The sequence below is a fragment of the Drosophila kikkawai genome, unplaced genomic scaffold, assembly GCF_030179895.1.
Source record: "Drosophila kikkawai strain 14028-0561.14 unplaced genomic scaffold, DkikHiC1v2 scaffold_150, whole genome shotgun sequence".
NCBI lineage: Eukaryota > Metazoa > Arthropoda > Insecta > Diptera > Drosophilidae > Drosophila > Drosophila kikkawai.
This window is the reverse complement of record NW_027222483.1, coordinates 52,303-68,090: the sequence shown is the minus strand read 5'-3', so window position 1 is coordinate 68,090 and position 15,788 is coordinate 52,303. Positions and strand designations below refer to the sequence as shown.

Sequence of the window (15,788 nt, the reverse complement as noted above, 5' to 3'; positions counted from 1 at the left end):
ATCAGAAGTGGGATTCGGCCCTAACCCAACTTCTTCAACAAATGTCTTAGCGTTGCTGGAGCAGCAAAATCTCAACTTTCTGGAATTGGTGAAGAAGATACAGATGCCAGCGAGCGAGTTACAGTCGACGAGTGAGATTTGTCTGCCAAAGTATAATCCCGACGTTGCTGGTGTGGATGCCACACAGTGGTGTGCTACGGTCGACATCATTTTGCGAGCAAAACCACTGAATGACAGCGCACTCATATTAGCGTTGACCAAAGCGTTGGAGGGCGGAGCGGCACAATGGTTGTCTCAAATATGCTATCCAGGAATAACTTGGCAACAGTTCCGGCAATTGTTCGAGCAGCGATACGAGACATCGGAGACGCCAGCCGCAGCCATCTTGAATTTTCTTAAAAGTCGTCCAAGCAACGGTGAGAGTTTGCCTGTTTATGCAAGTCGCAGCGTGACATCACTATGCACAAAACTTCGTAATTTGAATTCTGAACAAATTTTCATCGCGCTGGTTCTTGGCCACATGGCTAACTTCGACCGGCGTATGCAACGAATGGTACACACAACGCATGTAAACAATCGCCGTGAACTGCAAGCGGAGCTGCAAGTATTCGCAGTGCTGAAAGAGCGTCCTACTACATCCAATTGGGAACCCGAGACCAAGCGAGTTAAAACTGAACTCAAATGCTACCAGTGTGGAAAATCGGGACATAAAAAGCAAGACTGTAAATCTCGAATGGGATTTCAACCTTCGCCGGCTGGAAACGAGTGGCGCTCTGGACCGCCTCGTCATGGAAGGGCAAATGTGACTTGCTACCGATGCCAGGAGCCGGGACACATCGCAACTAATTGTCAAAAAAGAGTGCAGCATACTGGAATGGGAGCGAAATCGGAAAAAAGAGTGGAGCTGTGCGTTGTTGGAGAGCCTAAATCGAGCATGTTGGTTCATGGTGAGAGATTTCCAATTACCTTTGATTCGGGAGCTGAGTGCTCATTAATTAAGGAAAGCGTTTCTAATAAGCTAGTTGGTAAGAGAATTCATAACGTTGTCTCTTTAAGGGGAATAGGTAATGCCAATACGTGCAGTACAGCACAAGTCGAATCAAACATCATGGTTGATGGTAATTCTTTGGCAGTTTTGTTTCATATAGTACCAGATGAGTGTATGAAAAATAATATTGTAATTGGCAGAGAAATATTGGCTCAGGGATTTTCAGTGGAAGTTTCTTACGATAATTTTAAGATTGTTCAAACTAAAATTGTAAACGTTTGTGAGACCATTCAACCCACTAATTTTGATAAAATTGAAACTGATATGGACGGAAAAGAAAAAGAAAGTTTAATATCATTACTAAAGCAACACTCAAAATCTTTTATCGAAGGCACTCCGCAAACGCGTGTGAATACTGGGGAAATGCATATTCGTTTGATTGAATCGACTAAGACTGTGCAAAGGCGACCATACAGATTTAGTCCAAGTGAAAGGGAGTTAGTACGCGCTAAAATTAATGAATTAATTGAAGCTAAAGTCATCAGGCCTAGTAGTTCGCCATTTGCTAGTCCTGCATTATTGGTAAAGAAGAAGAACGGTTCAGCTAGACTCTGTGTCGATTATAGGGAGTTAAATAAAAATACAGTTGCAGATAAGTTCCCATTACCGTTGATATCAGACCAAATATCTAGACTTAGGGGAGCCAAATATTTCACTTCTCTTGACATGGCTAGCGGGTATTATCAGATTTCAATGCACCCTGAATCAATTGTTTATACTGCGTTTGTTACTCCTGATGGGCAGTACGAATTTCTTTCGATGCCCTTCGGATTAAAGAACGCACCTGCAGTGTTTCAAAGAGCTGTGTTGAAGGCACTAGATAGCCTTGCTCATTCGTTTGTAATAGTTTATATGGACGATATACTAATTGTGGCAGAAACAAAGGAAGAAGCACTCGAGCGGTTGAAACTCTTTTAGACATTTTAGTGAAGGCAGGATTTTCATTCAATATTTCAAAGTGTTTTTTCTTGAGAACTACAGTTCACTATCTTGGGTATGAGATAAAAGCGGGAGAGATACGTCCAAACTCAAACAAAATAGAATCGCTAATGGCGTTGCCTCCGCCGAAGTCAGTCACTACTTTAAGACAATTCATAGGATTAGCGTCATATTTTCGTCAGTTCATTCCGGGGTTTTCACAACTGATGAAGCCCTTATATTTTCTGACATCCGAAAAGACTAGTTTTGACTGGCAAACACAGCATGAAGAAATTCGCGGTAAAATCATCGGTGTATTAACAAACAAGCCTGTTTTGATTATTTTTGATCCACAGTTTCCGATAGAACTACATACCGACGCCAGCTCTATCGGTTATGGTGCTATCCTTTTGCATCGCATAAATTCTAGGCCTCATGTAGTCGAATATTATAGCAGAGCAACTAGCTCCTGTGAGTCTAGATACACATCTTATGAATTGGAAACGTTGGCGGTTGTGAATGCTGTAAAACATTTTCGTCACTATTTGCATGGGAGAAAATTCGTGATTTTTACAGATTGTAATGCAATCAAATCTTCTCGAAACAAAGTCGAATTGTCACCTAGGGTTTATCGTTGGTGGGAGTTTCTACAAGCATTTGAATTTGAAATTGAATACAGAGAGGGTAAACGCATGGCACACGTAGACTTTCTATCTAGGAATCCGGTGTGTCAAACGAATAAGTCAGTACCAAGTAAAATAGAGGAGAAGCGAATTGATTTAACAGAAATTTCGGAAAACTGGATTCTGGTGGAAAAACAAAAGGACCCAGAAATATCAGAAATTGTAACTAAGTTGAAGAATGATGACTTACCACTGGCATTAGTTGCCACTTATGAAATTAGGTCAAATGTTTTGTATAGAAAAATTCAGAGGAATTCAAGAACACGTTGTTTACCTGTTGTCCCTCGTACGTTCCGCTGGTCAGTTATAAATCAAGTACATGAGTCGATCATGCATCTAGGATGGGAAAAAACGCTAGATAAGGTGTATGATCATTACTGGTTTTCTGGTATGGCAAAATATGTTCGAAGATTTGTGGAAAACTGTATCACATGCAGAGTCTCTAAGGGTACGTCAGGAAAACCCCAAATCGAATTACACCCAATTCCAAAAATAAGCATTCCTTGGCACACCGTTCACATAGATATATCCGGAAAATTGAGCGGAAAAAGTGATCGTAAGGAATACATTATTGTACAAATCGACGCTTTTACTAAATACGTGTATCTGTTTCACAGTTTTTCTTTGGATGCTAGTACTTGTATAAACGCAATGAAATCTTCAATATCTATTTTTGGCGTACCAACACGATTGATTGCTGATCAGGGGCGCAGCTTTACGGGTACAAAGTTTGTGCAATTTTGTTCTAATCAAAAAATACAATTACATTTAGTTGCAACAGGCGCAAGTCGAGCCAACGGTCAAGTGGAAAGGGTCATGAGTACACTAAAGAATCTGTTGACGGCGGTTGAGACAAGTTCTAGATCGTGGCAAGATGCACTGGGGGATGTACAGTTGGCCCTTAACTGTACAATTAATCGTAGCACTAAGTGTAGCCCTTTAGAACTTTTGATTGGAAAAGTGGCGCGTCCACTGGGATTGATCCCTATTAGTGATACTGAAACTGAAATCGACAAGATTAAATTAAGGGAGCTGGCTGATAAAAACATGAAAGAGGTTGCTAGATATGAGAAGACACAATTTGATAAAAATAAGGCCAAGGTAATTAGATTCAGTGTGGGTGATTTTGTGTTACTTAAAAACAGTGAGAGACAACAAACGAAATTAGACCCAAAGTTCAGAGGACCTTTTTTGGTGGTCGAGGTATTGGACGGAGACCGATACGTTTTGAAGTCTACACAGAACAATAGGCGTTACAAGTATCCACACGAAAGTTTGCGAAAGTTACCGGATGTGCAAATTCCAGAAGAGCTTGATGTAAATAATGAAGAACAAATTCAGTTGGAAGAGCCGATTGAAACAGAATAGTGTTCGTCATGTGATTGACGATGGAAGAGGGTTGCTTTAGAAATGTAAATGAATTCGTGAAGCCAAGTGTTGGGCGATGGACGAGAGATGTAAATGGATTCGTGAAGCCAAGTGTTGGGCGATGGACGAGAGATGTAAATGAATTCGTGAAGCCAAGTGTTGGGCGATGGACGAGAGATGTAAATGGATTCGTGAAGCCAAGTGTTGGGCGATGGACGAGAGATGTAAATGAATTCGTGAAGCCAAGTGTTGGGCGATGGACGAGAAATGTATGTAACTAATGAATTCGTGAAGCCAAGTGTGGGCGATGGACGAGAAATGTATGAAATTAATGAATTCGTGAAGCCAAGTGGGCGATGGACGAGCAGGGATCTGATTATTGCTTAAGTTAACGATGTTTAAAAGATAAAAATGAAAATGGAAGTTTTGTTAAGATAATCCTACGACATATAACAATAGAAGTAACGTTTTGGTATGGAATATGAGTTGAAATTAGTGAACTAAGTTTTCTGAAGTATTCAATAAAGTTATAAAGTTGTAAAATTGCAGTGAAACTGATACGTTATGGTGGACACGAGGACGTGTATATGTCAGAATGGCCGTGTCGGAGAGAAAGGCTTTCTCTGAAGTAGGCATGAGGCTTTATGGTGTGACCATGGGTTGAGCTGGTTACTAATCTTGTAATAGGTACTAGTTCTGGTGGTATGGGGACTCAGTTAGTGAACTGAGTCTGGTGTGGCTTCGTTTGCGTTGCTAGGTTTGGTCACACTCGCTTTTGGCTATCTTCTTCTTTCTCTGGCTTTGATGCAGCGAGGTTGTGACACGTGTGTGAATTATAAGAAGATATGGAAAGCAACATTGGCAGCGAAGACTCACCGCATCAGCCAGAGCTTGGTATGAATCAACAGCGGTTGAGGCAACAGGAGAACAATATCGACGACGTGCCTACAGAAAATATCTGTTCGCCGATACATATATATAAAAAATATTACAAATTTTTATTTGGGAAAAGGGACTTGGGAAATTTATTTTTCAGCCTTTATATTTCAGTTAAAAAATGAAAACAGACCTGATAATCAGGTCTGATTATCAGGTCGGTTTATCAGACCTGATACGGTTGTAGGGGTCAGAGGGTAAGGGCAGAGAAAACAAATAGGAAAATATAAATAAGTATAATCGTAAGTTGAAATGATAGAACCGACCCATCGAAACGCATATGCCGCGACTAGAGTGTAGGGTAGCGCCTTCCAGAACATGCCGTTTTTCTTCTACCTGCATTCGCAGCGCCAGCGAAATCGTACGATTTTTTGCTTATTTTTCCTTCCTCCAGTCCTTCGCTCGCGAGCATCGAGAGCGCGAGAGAGGATTTGGGAAAAGTCCCGTAGCTTTTGGCTCGTTTGCTATGCAAGGCACGCTGCGTGTAGAGAAATTTTGTGACGCTCGCTCACTTGAAATTGAAAACCAGAGCAAAGCACACGCATCGTAGATCATTTTTACTATAATAATTCCGGCACGTGGATTATACAGTTTCAATCGAATTAATAGTAAAGTGCCAGCAAGAGACCAGTGACCAAAACTTAATAAGTGTTGTGCACGAGTGAGAACGGGTAAATATTAACCACGGAACGGCAGAGTTTATAGTATAGTTAACCCTTTTGTTGTGCAGGGCTAGTTTGGCGCTAGGCGACGGCTCTTACGTCCTTCGCTAGGCGTGGCGTATCGCCGGCGTGGCAGCCACACGCGGCAAAAGTTGGCGATCAGCGAACAAGGTGGCGCGGTGCAACCGAGCGGCCATAACCTTACTCTTTGGAAGCCCTACGGCGGCAGCGACGTCGACGTGCAGCCCAACGCTGTGCGACACGAGCGGCCATAACCTAACTTTTCGGAGGCCCTGCGGCGGCAGAGACGTCGACGTGCGGCCAACGCAGCACGTGCGCGTAACCCTCCTTTTTGGGAACCTCTGCTTTGCCACGTCGGCTGCCAAGGAGCTATAGCGATCCGAGTGCGACCGCACTAAACCGGGAGCGAGAAATCTCCAAGAGTCAGACCAGAGGCGGCCTGTGTCTGAGTTCTCGGAGTAATGTAACCGGCCTCGTGCAGCCCCAACTGAGGCGATTCGGCTGTATGGACAGCGGCTAAGCATTACCTTTTCGAGCATAAGCCAGTAGGAACAGTGGAGGTGCAGCTAGGTAGCTGAGCGGAGACTAGGCAGGAGCAGGCGCAGCCGGATAGAGAGCTCGCTTGAGCGGCAAGCATGTGACCTGTCGAAGAAGTTGGAGGCGCGTCGCGGCGAGCAGCGCGCTCCCGCTGGATGATTCCAGTAACCCGAAGGATGTGGAGAAGTTTTGAGATCGATTAAATTTAGAGTAATGCGTAACATTAGATAGAAAGTAACTGATATTGTTGTTGCTTTTCTGCCGTTTAGCGTAATATGTGAATGCGAACGCGAGCGTCCCATTTAAATATCGTTTCTGAACTTTCCAACTAACAGCCATCAGCACCTGCAACTTCGATGGGCCCAACGAACCAGCAGCGGAGGATCTGAGCGTAAGTCAGTATATCGAAAGTAAATTGGCACCAAGGCCGCATATTTGATTTATTCTGTATATATATATATATCGATCGTATGTATAACTTAAACGGGATCCTAAGCGAGCAGCACATTTACGCGTTTGTTTATATGAATTTCAATTAACGTAGAGATAAATATCTAGGGATTAGATAAATTAAGAAAATGATTAATAATTATAAGAGACAGAATTATGAATTATCCTGAAGTTTAACGAAATAATAATGGAGTAAAAACGTATATCTTTGTTCTATGTTAATACAGCAAGTGGATGTCGAATTACTTCAGAATGAGCTAAGATCGAAAAGATGAACTTAGTTAAGGGGTAACACTTAAATTATCAGAGTTTACCACGGCAGGGAGGGTAAAGACGTGGGGGCGGATGACACTTCAGCCACCCACAACGCGAGTGTTCCTCTCTTATACCTACTCTTTAGGGTCCGTCCGTACGTCCGATTAATTCAACCGTTGACCAATCATTTAGTTTACAGAATGTGCACTTAAACTTTTATTACAGTAGTGAAAGGGTGTGACTTATAATCGGTGAGGAAGGTCCGACGAGCTTTGAACCGAGCATAGCAAGAAGTGCACAAATACCGATCCGATTGTACACTGGAAAACCCACAGTATCTAGTGAGCACTGCCTCTTGGCTACTACATAAATAAAATGGCGCCCAACGTGGGGCCGAAGACCGTTATCTGCATTTGAGAAATAAGAGGAAGAAGAATATCAAGCTATAGTGCAACTCGCAGGAGCCGCAAATACCTATTGTTTTAGGTGCAGGACCCTCGAGTGGTTTTAGCCCATGAAAATGCTCGACTATCCATCCAAAAGAATTTTTTTTTAATTAATTTAATCAGCAGAAATTGTTACTATTTCATACTAGAGATTTGCTAGGTGCGAGTTGAGGACTTCTTAGCCGGAATTGCGTCTTCGATTCGAGATCTTACGGATCAAGGCGACCGCAACGAACCCACTCACAGGCGCAAAAACTCGAGCCTGAAATTAGTTAGGTGGATCAAAGTCCCGTTCAATAGGTAGAGGGAAGCGAATTCGGAATTAGTAGCTTGGAATAGCGATATGTTATCAGAACTTCGTGGTACTATCGACCAGTACTAACCGAGCGCAGAATACTATCCAAAGGCGACAGTTTAGACTACTGGCGAAAGGTACTGTACGCGTATTTAGGAATATCAAGTGGTCGGAGGAACTTCGATGGATGACCAATACAGCGAATACAAACCTACAAAGCCGCAACAATATAGACAATATTAGTATAGAGTTGGTTAGGAGAGAACGCTCAGCAAGAAGGTATTCGACAGAAACTAGATGGAAAAACAAAGACCATAATTTGAAAATATTAAGCAACCAATAACAGATACAGAAGAAGAAAATGCCTATTCATCATAGCTTAGAGAATTTAGCAGCCGCTTCTAATAATGACGAGAGTGTTTGCATTCTATGCACACGACCTTTAAGCGTGAACGATCTGACAGCAGCTTCTCCTTGTAATCATCGATTTCATCATCAATGTATTAGAGATCACTTGTCAGTAACGAACTCGTGTCCGACTTGCAATCAACCATGCACGGTGCAGCAGTTGTCAGTACCGAACAATAACTTATTAGCCGAATTGGCAGATGCAGAACAAAGATCCGAGTCAGGAAGAGCACCCAATGAATATGACGCTGGCGAAGGCAGCAGCAGTCTTATCACAAACCGAGGCCGTAACAGGAATGAACCAAGAAGAGGTCGAAGTTTGGGGCAACGCAGAGGTATGGTTACTAGGTTTCAGCAACGTAGTAACGTGGCGCAGCAGCGCGATAGAAGCGCTAATACACCATCAATTCTCGATTCATCTAGAGCAGAGAGTGTCGAAGAAATAGGTAGAGTAGTTCAAGCAGCAATGCAGTCTCAGCAACAGAAGCTTATGCAGGATTTGACTCTTTTCATACAATCACAGATATCGAATTTGCAGCTCGAACAGAATGCCCAATCCCCGAGTAGGAGAAGCATGAACAATGTAACACAGGGACAAGCTTTCGCAGTAGGTCAAACTCAGCCAGTGTCAGGATTGAACTTACCGAACAGGGAGCAGAACGAGAGATTAGGGAATCGACAATCTAGTAGAAACTCTGAGAGGTCGCACACTTCGGTGCAGCCGGAGAAGGTGCCCAGTATTATCCAGAGTTGGCACATCAAATTTGATGGAGCCAAAGATGGCTTGCAGACAGAGGATTTTCTGTACAGAGTACAAGCACTAGCCCAACAAAACTTGAACGGAGATCATCAGCTTCTTTGTGATCACCTACATCTGTTCTTTACCGGCAAAGCGAATGAGTGGTATTGGAAATTCCACCAAGCATGTACGAATTTTACATGGGCAGAGTTTTGCAGGGAATTTAGACAGAAATTTCGAGATGTGGATACAGACATGGACATATGGGAATCTATCAATAGTAGGCGTCAAGCAGACAGGGAACCATTCGAAGAGTACCAATTCCAAATAGAAAAGTTGGTTTCGCGCTTGAGTACTCGACTTTCAGAGCAGTCGTTAGTTGAACTGCTGATTCGGCATGCGAAGCCATCGCTGAGGTACGAGTTGATGCATTTGCGCATAAATTCCTTAGTCACCTTAAGGGAAGAGATACGAACACACGAACAGTTTTGTAAGCAGAATAGACCGCAGCAAGGGAAGAACCAAGTTGGAACACGACCTTATATTGCTCAACTAGAACAGGAATCTGAGGATGTAGGTCTAGAAGATGTGTCAGCCCTACAGACTAATCAGATAAGATGTTGGAACTGCGATAAGATAGGCCATAGGTTCGACGAGTGTCTTGAAGTTCGCAGCATCTTCTGTTATGGATGCGGAGCCAAGAACACTTTTAAGCCAAACTGTCAGCACTGTAGACCATCGGAAAACCGACAAAGGGATGCGTCGGCCAAAATCCACGCGTCGCATCCGAAACATTAAAATCCAGTAGTGGTACGCAGACAGAACCGTGTGAAGTTTCAAATCTGCAAGAAGTACACCCAAACACAGCAAAAGTTAACCAACCGTATCATATACGTGAAGCACAGTACGCTGAAGCCAGACGAAGAATATTCGCAGACGTTTGCAGCAGTATTGACACTCACAAACCCGGACGTTCAACACTAAGAGCACGATCATTTTGGAACAAGGTTCGAAAGAACCGGAAAAAGTTGATAGCAGCAGTTTTTATGAATTCCGATAACCGTTTATACACGGAAATCGATTTAGTGGGTAAGCGCTATGTGGCGTTACTCGATTCAGGAGCAACGATAAGCTGTATCGGAGGCAACGCTGCTAGAGACTTAGCTCAGAACCCAAATTTACGAAAATGTTCAGGTCGCATTAAAACCGCGAATAACTCCGAGTGCTCAGTCGTAGGCAGACTCGTGGCAGACATCAATTATCGAAATCGTACACATCCAGTCGAATTTTTTGTGATCCCAGGGCTGAAGCAAGATATATCTGGGAGTTGATTTCTGGCGAGACTTCGGTCTATTGTCGAACTTGACGTAGGGCGAGACGAAGATCCGGACGATAGCCCGAAAACTCATGTTCTTTCGATCGAGCAACAGAAGAGGCTAGAGACTGTAATCTCTAAGCTTCCCTCTTACGAGTCAGAAGGATTGGGTCGAACTCAACTCATTGAACATTCCATAGACGTTGGTCAAGCGAAGCCGGTAAAACAGAGGCATTGGCCCATCTCACCAGCTAAGGAGAAACTTATGTTTGCCGAAGTAGAGAATATGTTAGCGTTAGGCGTGATCGAAGAATCTCGAAGCCCGTGGAGCAGTAACTGCGTGCTGGTGAAGAGAGGAGAAAAAGTTCTGTTATGTTTGGACTCCAGGGAGGTGAACAAGCTAACCATAAAAGACGCCTATCCACTCCCTCATGTAGACGGAATCCTTATCAGATTGCCACCAGCGCGTTACATAACGGGTCTCGATATGAAACACGGATTCTGGCAGATTCCACTCGAGGAGAAGTCCAGGCAGTGTACAGCGTTCACGATCCCCAACAGGCCTTTGTATCAGTACAAAGTAATGCCGTTCGGCCTGTGTAACGCAGCACAAACACTGTGCAGACTGATGGACGCCGTAATACCAACACAATTGCGCACTAGGGTATTCGTATACCTAGACGATTTATTAATTCTGTCGGAAGATTTCGAGTCACACATGGTGTTGCTAGAAGAAATCGCGATGAAGTTGAGGCAAGCTAATTTAACTATTAACATAGCGAAGTCGAAATTTTGTATGACCGAGATTAAATACTTAGGCTTTATCATAGGGTATGGACAGATCAAAGTCGATCCAGGCAAGGTTAGTGCAATCGACACATTTCCGATCCCGACGACAGTCAAACAACTTCGCAGGTTCCTAGGACTAGCAGGCTGGTATAGGCGATTCGTAGACAATTATGCTACGATCACCTTACCACTCACAGAATTGCTTAAGAAGAACCGTAAGTTTAGCTGGGATCCGGAAGCTGAAGAGGCATTTAAATTAGTGAAGTCGAAACTAACCTCCTCACCTGTGTTACGAACCCCAGATTTTCATAATAAGTTCATATTGCTTTGCGATGCTAGTCTGTATGGACTTGGATGCGTATTAGCCCAAGAAAATGAAGACGGCGTTGAGTTACCAATAGCGTACATGTCAGAGAAGCTGACGAAAGCACAGCGAAACTATTCTGTGACCGAACTAGAGTGCTTAGCAGTGATTAGAGGGATTAAAAAGTTTCGTGCTTATGTAGAGGGACAGGAATTTTGTGTAGTGACAGATCACGCGTCCTTACAGTGGCTGATGAAGCAGAAAGACCTGTCAGGACGATTGGCTAGATGGTCAATCCAGTTGCAGGGTTTCTCATTCAGTATAAAGCACAGAAGCGGCTCGCAGAACGTAGTTGCGGATGCGTTGTCGCGTCGTGAAGAATCTAACCTAGAGGAAGTTACAGACGCAGGCCCAATCATTGATTTGTCATCTAGCGAATTCGATTCGGAGGAATACCTAAGCCTGATCGACCAAATCCGAACCAATCAAGCAAGATTGCCTGATCTGAAAATATCGGGTAAATTTGTATACAAACGAACAGAGATTGCAAAGGGAGATGCACTACAAGCAGCGGATGCTTGGAAGCTCTGGGTCCCGACAGCCTTACGAAACGCAATCTTGTACCGAGCACACGATGCCCCAGATTCAGCTCATGTAGGCATGTCCAAAATGATTGAGAAATTGAAGCGTTATTTATTTTGGCCTGGGATGGTGACCCAAATCCGTGATTACGTAGCTAACTGTTGCATTTGCAAGTCGACCAAAAGTCCTAACCAAATATTAAGACCACCCATGGGGAATCCAACAACTTCCCAAAGACCGTTTCAGAAACTTTATATGGATCTCTTAGGACCATATCCGCGATCCAAGAGCGGTAACATAGGTCTGCTTATTATCGTCGATCACTTCACGAAGTTTCACTTCTTGCACCCATTACGAAAGTTTACTTCTGATAGAATTTGCGACTTTTTGGTAAAATACGTCTTCTGTACATTCGGAGTTCCGGAATCCATACTAACGGACAACGAATCACAGTTTAAATCTGGATATTTTGAGGCTTTCCTAACGCGATTCGGCGTAGCACATGTGTGTACAGCCATTTACTCTCCCCAAGCCAACGCGAGCGAGCGAGTAAATAGATCCGTACTGGCAGCCATAAGAGCTTATATCGGGACTGATCATACCGATTGGGATAGGAATATAGACGAAATTAGCGCATCTTTAAGAGCGAACAATCATCGTAGCACTGGATTTTCACCTTATTATTTGTGTTTTGGTCAAAATATGATCATGAACGGAAAGGACTATGAATTGCTAAGAAACATTAAGTCGTTACAGGATGATACGTTGTTGAAAACGCCTGATGTCATGCAGCTAGCACGTAGTCAAGCACAGAAGAAAATTAAGGAAACGCATGAAAACAATGCAAGAGTTTATAATTTGCGCTCGCGTTCAGCATGTTTTAAAGTCAGTGACACTGTGTATGCCCGCAGTTTTGCGCAAAGCAATGCGGCTAAACAGTTCAACAGTAAGCTGGCTCCAGTCTTTATGAAAGCGACAGTTACTAAGAAGCTTAGCCATATTTACTATGAATTAGAAAACGATGTCGGGAAATCCTTAGGGGTGTATCACCTGAAAGACATAAAGAGCTAGAACGATTCTTGTCTGACCTTTTTCAGTTAAAACCTCTTCGAGTAGGACTCTCGATGAGTTAACTGTGGTGTAGGGGTCAGAGGGTAAGGGCAGAGAAAACAAATAGGAAAATATAAATAAGTATAATCGTAAGTTGAAATGATAGAACCGACCCATCGAAACGCATATGCCGCGACTAGAGTGTAGGGTAGCGCCTTCCAGAACATGCCGTTTTTCTTCTACCTGCATTCGCAGCGCCAGCGAAATCGTACGATTTTTTGCTTATTTTTCCTTCCTCCAGTCCTTCGCTCGCGAGCATCGAGAGCGCGAGAGAGGATTTGGGAAAAGTCCCGTAGCTTTTGGCTCGTTTGCTATGCAAGGCACGCTGCGTGTAGAGAAATTTTGTGACGCTCGCTCACTTGAAATTGAAAACCAGAGCAAAGCACACGCATCGTAGATCATTTTTACTATAATAATTCCGGCACGTGGATTATACAGTTTCAATCGAATTAATAGTAAAGTGCCAGCAAGAGACCAGTGACCAAAACTTAATAAGTGTTGTGCACGAGTGAGAACGGGTAAATATTAACCACGGAACGGCAGAGTTTATAGTATAGTTAACCCTTTTGTTGTGCAGGGCTAGTTTGGCGCTAGGCGACGGCTCTTACGTCCTTCGCTAGGCGTGGCGTATCGCCGGCGTGGCAGCCACACGCGGCAAAAGTTGGCGATCAGCGAACAAGGTGGCGCGGTGCAACCGAGCGGCCATAACCTTACTCTTTGGAAGCCCTACGGCGGCAGCGACGTCGACGTGCAGCCCAACGCTGTGCGACACGAGCGGCCATAACCTAACTTTTCGGATTCCCTGCGGCGGCAGAGACGTCGACGTGCGGCCAACGCAGCACGTGCGCGTAACCCTCCTTTTTGGGAACCTCTGCTTTGCCACGTCGGCTGCCAAGGAGCTATAGCGATCCGAGTGCGACCGCACTAAACCGGGAGCGAGAAATCTCCAAGAGTCAGACCAGAGGCGGCCTGTGTCTGAGTTCTCGGAGTAATGTAACCGGCCTCGTGCAGCCCCAACTGAGGCGATTCGGCTGTATGGACAGCGGCTAAGCATTACCTTTTCGAGCATAAGCCAGTAGGAACAGTGGAGGTGCAGCTAGGTAGCTGAGCGGAGACTAGGCAGGAGCAGGCGCAGCCGGATAGAGAGCTCGCTTGAGCGGCAAGCATGTGACCTGTCGAAGAAGTTGGAGGCGCGTCGCGGCGAGCAGCGCGCTCCCGCTGGATGATTCCAGTAACCCGAAGGATGTGGAGAAGTTTTGAGATCGATTAAATTTAGAGTAATGCGTAACGTTAGCTAGAAAGAAATTGATATTGTTGTTGCTTTTCTGCCGTTTAGCGTAATATGTGAATGCGAACGCGAGCGTCCCATTTAAATATCGTTTCTGAACTTTCCAACTAACAGCCATCAGCACCTGCAACTTCGATGGGCCCAACGAACCAGCAGCGGAGGATCTGAGCGTAAGTCAATATATCGAAAGTAAATCGGCACAAAGGCCGTATATTTGATTTATTCTGTAAATATATGTCGATCGTATGTATAATTTAAACGGGATCCTAAGCGAGCCGCACATTTACGCGTTTGTTTACATAAATTTCAATTAACGTAGAGATAAATATCTAGGGATTAGATAAATTAAGAAAATGATTAATAATTGTAAGAGACAGAATTATGAATTATCCTGAAGTTTAACGAAATAATAATGGAGTAAAAACGTATATCTTTGGTCTATGTTAATACAGCAAGTGGATGTCGAATTACTTTAGAATGAGCTAAGATCGAAAAGATGAACTTAGTTAAGGGGTAACACTTAATTTATCAGAGTTTACCACGGCAGGGAGGGTAAAGACGTGGGGGCGGATGACACCTCAGCCACCCACAACGCGAGTGTTCCTCTCTTATACCTACTCTATAGGGTCCGTTCGTACGTCCGATTAATTCAACCGTTGACCAATCATTTAGTTTACAGAATGTGCACTTAAACTTTTATTACAGTAGTGAAAATGTGCGACTTATAATCGGTGAGGAAGGCCCACGCCATATCCGACGAGCTTTGAACCGAGCATAGCAAGAAGTGCACAAATACCGATCCGATTGTACACTAGAAAACCCACAGTATCTAGTGAGCACCTGCCTCTTGGCTACTACACGGTTTATCAGACCTGGTAAACAGATCAGGTCTGATTATCAGGTCGGTTTATCAGACCTGATACGGTTTATCAGACCTGGTAAACAGATCAGGTCTGATTATCAGGTCTGATTATCAGGTCGGTTTATCAGATTAGGTATATATGATCATGATTTATTAATTATTTCTCAGTGCATACCGGACTCCGATAACTGAACCGCTAAATGAACTTGTTAATAATACCAAAAAAATTGAGTACAATAAACACAAAGAGAACCAATATGATAAAACTAAGGTGGAGATTGAAAATAAAACTCCGCATATGAAAAAGAGGAAACTTACATTTTATACTGCGCCTAACAAAAATTCAAATGCTGAAGAAGATGATGAATACAATCTATCGGATTGGAGGTTGAAAAAAGCTGAAGAAGATGATTATGAGAATACTCACAATGATAATAGAGATGATGATGATGATGATGATGATCAATTTTACTCCCAACCCGCTATAGACGATGATTTTTCATTCTCACCACCCGATCACCACTTAAATAAATCACCTGCAATATCAAGCCAAACGTCTCTCCACGCACCAAGTGTATTATCAAGGCAATCCTCCCCCAATTCATCTCCATTGATAGCAACTCAACCTCTGTTTGAAGAGAGCCCGAAAAATTTTAATGTTAGTGAACTGGCACGAGAACGAATTTTGGATAAGACATATGGACCATACAAAAATGAAGCTGGGCAATTAATGTTGGGAAATAACAAAATAAATGTAACCAACAATATAATT

General features: G+C 43.5%; 2 long non-coding RNA genes across 2 annotated transcripts; both read left to right on the top strand.

Moving 5' to 3' along the window:
* Positions 1 to 5,281: 5,281 nt before the first annotated feature.
* On the top strand, positions 5,282 to 6,411 carry LOC121503143 (uncharacterized). The gene is made up of 2 exons (XR_005991307.2): positions 5,282 to 5,624; positions 5,684 to 6,411. It is a non-coding gene; the product is annotated as an uncharacterized lncRNA (long non-coding RNA).
* Positions 6,412 to 12,974: 6,563 nt separating this feature from the next.
* On the top strand, positions 12,975 to 14,171 carry LOC121501975 (uncharacterized). The gene is made up of 2 exons (XR_005990760.2): positions 12,975 to 13,384; positions 13,444 to 14,171. It is a non-coding gene; the product is annotated as an uncharacterized lncRNA (long non-coding RNA).
* The last annotated feature ends 1,617 nt before the right edge of the window (positions 14,172 to 15,788 follow it).